This window comes from Solanum lycopersicum, chromosome 1 (genome assembly GCF_036512215.1).
Source record: "Solanum lycopersicum chromosome 1, SLM_r2.1".
NCBI classification, from domain to species: Eukaryota; Viridiplantae; Streptophyta; class Magnoliopsida; order Solanales; family Solanaceae; genus Solanum; species Solanum lycopersicum.
Genome location: NC_090800.1, coordinates 22,371,799 through 22,378,323, shown reverse-complemented (window position 1 = coordinate 22,378,323; position 6,525 = coordinate 22,371,799). Strand labels below are relative to the sequence as shown.

The following is a 6,525-nucleotide window of genomic DNA, read 5'->3' as shown; positions in this document are numbered from 1 at the left end:
TTTGAGGTTATACCTTGGGGTACTAATCATCTGAGGTAATCATTAGAAATAGTGAAATTTATTCAAGAAAAGCTTTTAGCAGCTCGGAGTAGGCAGAAGTAATATGCAGATCGAAAGGTTAGGGACTTGGATTTTATGGAGGGTGAACAAGTTTTACTGTAGGTTTCACCCATGAAAGTTGTGACTCGGTTTGGTAAGCGAGGTAAGCATAGTCCGAGGTATATTTGACCATGTGAAGTTCTTAAGCGCGTGGGGGAGGTTGCCTATGAATTGTCCTTGCCTCCACGGCTGTCAGGAGTGCACCCGGCATTTCATGTGTCAATGCGTAAAAAATACCATGGTGATGGAAATTACATTATTCATTGGGATTCAACGATGGGTAAATTAGTATCTATTGTAACGACCATTTTTTATCGTTTTGAGCGCTAGAACTTTTTATGTTAGAAAATACTTTTCGATAGATTCTAATGGGTGTTTTGGACTATTCATAATTATAATTATGAAATTAGTGGGGTAGGTTTAATATTTTATTTAGTTAGTGGTTAGAGAAAATAATATTAAAATTAATAGTAGGGTCACATTACCATTTTATTTATATGTAGTCATATAAAATTAGGCTAATAAATACGTAGTAAAAAAAGAGAAGATGAAATAGAGGTAGATTACGAAAGAAAGCAACAGAGAGCGGTTGTGTGAAAGCCTGCAAATCCTTCAGGTAAAATTTCTCATCCTAATATTTTAACCCTTGTTCATGTTAGTATTAGTATAATTGTTATTATTAGTGTTTGTTGCAAAGGAAATTAAATAAAATATTCAATTAGAAGAACAGGAAAAGAATTAAAAGATTTTTTTTATTTTTTTTTAAAAGATTGAAAGTTGCAATTTAAGGGATCACGTGCTAGTGATTGGTTTTGGGTGGAGACAAAGTTATCTCATGGTTACATTAGTTTATAATTTTCTAGTGAATTATTAAACAATATGGGAAAATTATCGATTATTGATGTTAGTGATGAATTGAAGGACATTTTTTTTATATATATAATGAAATTCTTACTATCTATAGAATTTGATAGAACTTTTAATGGTCCTCATTAATTAGTGAAAGTTTGAGACTAAAGATTTTTGAGTGGATTCATGGTTGATGCCACTAGTTTCGTAACCAGTAACTTCATTTCTGAAATATTATTATATTTTGTTATACATTATAAAATATATTTTTATATATTGACATAGGTAATTAAATATTAGGTGTATTGAATTATTTATCCGTTAAAGGTAAGCTAATTGGAGGGATTGAGACTTACCTTTAGGTTTGAATTTTAGGAAAGTGCTTATAGAATTAGGTGGGTTATTGGGTCTCGGCTAGACATAAAATAATATGAGTGTTTATAGACTTGTTACTTTACAAATTGTGCATATATACTTAATATATTGGAAAGGTTGAAGGCTCTGAGGACAGGAAAAGTATTGGAGAATTAGCTTATTTGACTTCGGTTCTTCGGTGGAGGTAGGTTATGATTTATTTTTTTTTGATAGATAAACTCTCAATAGAGATAGATATGTATTAAGTGATATTGTAAAGTCTCCTATGTACTTGATTGTGTGGTTGTATGCCTTGATTGTGTGGTTGGTGGTTGACCTAAAATTATGAGACTGTTGAATTTCTAATCTTAAACCCTCTCTAGTAAAATGACGCCTTGAATAAAGAAGGCTTGATGAAATAAAATAATAAGATAATTGGATCGGAGTGTCACGTTCCGACACGGTATTATTGAATCAGAGTGTCACGTTCAGACACGGTATTATGGGATTGGAGTGTCACGTTCCGACACAGTATATGGGAACGGAGTGTCACGTTCCGACAAAATAACATTATAGGAAAGGAATCTTGAAGTAACTTAATATACTTAACCTCAAAGAACCTATCTTTTAAATGAGTATGGTGTGGAGGCATGAGTCCTTATAGGTGTGCTTGATGTTGTTATTGATTGTGTACCTGTTATGGTGTTGTTGTCAATGGTTCATGTGTTTTGTTGCTTATCACCTGTTAAGTATTGTAGTTGATTTTATATTATTATTCAATATATATTGATTTCTATTTTGAGTTGGCCGATGATACCTACTCAGTATGTGTTCCTTCTACTGACCCTTACTTGTATTTCTTCTCTGTTATTTTGTAGAGTGCAGCAAGTGTACCATTGACTTCGACTCGCCCTCAGCTCTAGCCACTCTCCAGCACATCAGAGTTCATGGTGAGCTATTAATTATAGCTCGTGCTGGATTCTCTCATTCACATCTCAATGTCTTTGAATTTTGAGATGGACCATCTTTTTCCTTATTTTGGTTTCTTAAACACTCTTAGATATGGTAACTTGGAAATAGATGTCCTTTATGTGATGACTATAAGATCTTGGGATGATAAGCATTAAACTTTAGAAACTTATTTAAATTGGTTGCTTAGTATCTTTTGGAGTTTCCGCATTATTTATATTATTTATAGTTGAACTATTGGTATATGTTGGGGTTTAGATGTGTTGGTTGGCCCACCTAAGGAGGTAAGTGTGGGTGCTACTCACGAATCATTTATATTTCCAAAAAAGTTATAATATGAAATTCCAATGATTTTCATGAGTTACTCATATAGAAAATACCTTCATCCCAACTACTTACATTCGGATTGTGTAGGAATATAAGAAATTAAAATTCCATATATTGTAGATAATAATAAGAGATTTATTGATCACCAAAGATGAAGTAATCCTCAAGAATTTCCTAGCTCCTCCAAAAATTTGAGAACAATATGAATCAAATTTGTTAATTTTCACAATGAACTACCAGTATGCACAATGACCAAGAATATTTTACTCTTTAGATATCAAACTCTAATACACCGTAATCAAAAAAATCTAAAGAAATTATGCCCCCATAAGCATTAGACTTATATAGTAGAGGAATTTGGTAAACATTGAAACCCTGCTCATGTTCAAGTACTTATATCAATGACTTAAAGGTAGAAAATCCTACCTTTTGTTTGAATCGCAATGCATGAAGGATGTGCAACCAAGTAAAAGTTGATGAGGATGATAGATCTATGCCAGGTCTCCAAGTCATAGACTATACATTCAACCTTTATTATATACAAAAAGGAATTACGTTAATCAAATTAGGAGTGCACAAAATTATCATCTCGAGAAAAATGGTTCACATTCTCTTTCATCATTAGCTAAAGGGAATATGAAGAATTCTTCCATTAACTAAGCTTCCCTCTTCAATATTGGCATATCTTACTCTCTATAAGAAAGACTATTTAAGTAAGAAAATTGTATTTCAAGTGAAGGACAATGAGTTTTTAATGGAGATGAAGTACATTTCAAAGAGTTTATTATTTTTTATGGTCAGTGATTTTACAAATATAGTTGAGATGCTTTCTAATAAATGTATGAACAAATGTATTGGGTTAACTCGAAAAATAGAAACATTTCAATTTATTGAGGACAAAGAATGGGAGAAAGAAGTACGAATTTCTAGATTAGAACAATGGATATAGGAATGGTAATTAAGAGTTCTTTAAGTTACAACCTTACTAGAAAGGTCAAGAAAGAGAATTTTGAACTAACCATAAAATGAATTTTAGATAATATTAATGGATATACTAGCATCGAAATTGTTATCGTAGTGTCTTTCACGACTTTCTTTCTCATATCTACCACTTATACAAGTTCATCACTTGTTATCCCATGATTGATTAAATCATGAAAAAGTTTCTTAGCTAAAAAGCCAAATTTCACTGTGTTTAACCCTCTCGAAACGAAAGATTTCAACCCATAGAATCAAGCGATTCATGATTAGTAAAGAAAAAACAGTCCATCGAAATACGATTGAAAAGTTCTACACACACATTAATATATCGTTGACAATCCAAGAGCATAGATTTAGTTTAATAGAAAGTGAAAGATGAAATTACAAAGTAAATATGAACAGAGCTCAACTGTAATAGTAGAGAGTGTATAATTTCCACTTCCTTTAGAACTATACCAAATATATCAAGAGATAAATTAAACAATATGATATTGTCGTTAATGCTGAAAATATTATGGTGATTCAACCAGGTTTGCGAACAAATTTTTGACGATCAGCATGACTTTTTGTAAGGCAATTTGTCAAGATTTATGATTAATTTTTTTATCATCGCCTTAACTTGATGTAAATGAAGTCTTGCCCAACATAAAATTTTAGTACTGAAAAATATATTCATCTTATAGTTGAATCTAGGAGGTAGGATATACACATATTTTATCCCTATTTTTTCCAGGATAAAGAGTATTTTTCCTAATTGATCCACAATCCAAAAGATGGTTTTATTCAGACCTTTTTTGAAGTCGATTTTTCTAGTAAAGAAAATTCCATGTAATCAAACAAGTGAGTTTGAGGAAGGTATGAATTAAGATTTACACATATCTTTGTGTCATGCGAATATTATTTCTAATAGACCTACGATTAAAAAGAAAATTTCATAACATGGTTGTAAGCAAAACAAATATGACAATAAAATAGGAATAAAGAAAACAAATTTAGGTTTATACGTAGATATTCTTCAACTGATTAGGTAGTATAGTTTTTGTTAAAAAAAATTATTGGATGATATATTTATATGAAAAGTCAAGTAGTTTTTGTTGGTGAAATTACAAAATTACAATTTAAAATAAATTTTCAGGTTGAGACATGAATATATATCATGCTCTTTTTAAGGAGATTTAAGCCCACGGCAACACGTTTTTTCACCAGTCTAGCAATACTTTCTTAGCTTGTCTTGTCCGGAAAACATAACTCTCTCCAAGTACAAGTCAAAAAATATGAGACAAAAATTGAATCCAAATCTTCATAAAATGAAAATCTTCCTTCAATTAATAAGAGCTTTTATTTACTTATTTTTATGTGCTCAGATTTTCTAATACATCGAAAAACGTAAGATCATCATTATTTAATAGGAAGATTATGAGTAGTAACATTGATAAACAAATAACCAAGAGGTTACATAAGTGTCAAGACAAAAAAAGATTAAATAATGAGTAAAATAAAAAATGTTCAATGAGAAGTTATGGACAATATGGCTGATCACGTTCCATCACTAAATGAATTGCAATTACTCCAACATTGTGATAATAAAGTCTTACCATTCGTATTTATATGAGAGATATTCTTCCTTGCAATGAATAAGAAGAATATGGGGTAGCAAATTTGGTAGATAAATATCATCTAGGTTACATGAGTTAGAAGACTTAAAAAGATAGAATATTGAAGAAATAATGTGTTACGATCCAGAGCGACGTGATAGGAACCCATACTAATCCTCTAGTGGGGGAACCATAATTACAACCCAAATTAAAAATTTTTATGACAACTAAGGCATTTAAAGATATAGATGTAGGCTTAATGACAATAAATATGGAGTCCCCATAAACATCACGGTTTTAACAAACAACTAACAAAACTAATGCGAAAGAATAATCCCTAGAACCTGAAAGTCAATGTACCTAAATAAATAAACGAGGAATCAATGTTTAAACAAGAAGGGATAAATATGAACTAACTAGAAAAGTCGAAGTCTAAAATGTGGACATAGACGAAAGGAGAACTCATGGAAGCCCGAAAGAGTTGACTCACATTTGAATTCGAACAACATCAATGATCTTCATGACAAGGTCAGCCAATATGTGCCAAAATATATCCTATACTCAACAAAAATTAGAGCAAGTTCAGTATAAGTACACAATAACACTGTACCGATGGAACCACAGGACTATCCCACTAAGTGTAACATAACCAAGTCGATACAACATCGTAAACATGAAAAGTATCGAACATATACAATATGATCAATATCTATGAACAACATATAATTTCAAAATTCTCAAGATAGAAAATTATGTCAAGTAGTTTGTCCTCTCATGGAACCTAAGATCAAACTGTTAGCATACAAAAATATGGAACCTTATCCAATAGTTATGTCAAATGTGACTATCTATCCGATCTTTATGCGGGAATGTGACAATTGATCCAAATTAGTCATGCCCAAATGAGGATATCGATCCTTTCCACACACCGCAATCACAAACACAAGTATATTCTCAATATCATAAAATCAATAAGTGATTCATAACATATAGGTATTTCTTCATATTGATTAAAAAAAGTGTGATCAAAATAATGCAATTTACGCATACATACATGCATCACAATGAAGTACAAACCAACATATCATAGAATCACAATCATCACCTATCTCGAAACAAGCTTGAAACCCCGAATCCTCTCCTTTATGGATTCGTTCTTCTTGTTCTTGGTTTACAAACAATAAATATAATATGAGACTAAATAAACAATCAGTAATTATCCGAATTAATAACAATTATAAAAACTGTAGAAAATAATCATGATCCCAAGTATCCAAACTAAAGCTTTTTTCACCATGGTTTCCCATTCAATGTCGTCCCCCATTGATAATTACCCATTCTATTACGTTCA

The 6,525-nt window shown here is 31.3% G+C and overlaps 1 long non-coding RNA gene across 1 annotated transcript; it reads left to right on the top strand.

The window, feature by feature from the left end:
* Window positions 1–619: 619 nt before the first annotated feature.
* LOC138340815 (uncharacterized) lies at window positions 620–2,631 on the top strand. The gene is made up of 2 exons (XR_011213665.1): window positions 620–715; window positions 2,181–2,631. It is a non-coding gene; the product is annotated as an uncharacterized lncRNA (long non-coding RNA).
* The last annotated feature ends 3,894 nt before the right edge of the window (window positions 2,632–6,525 follow it).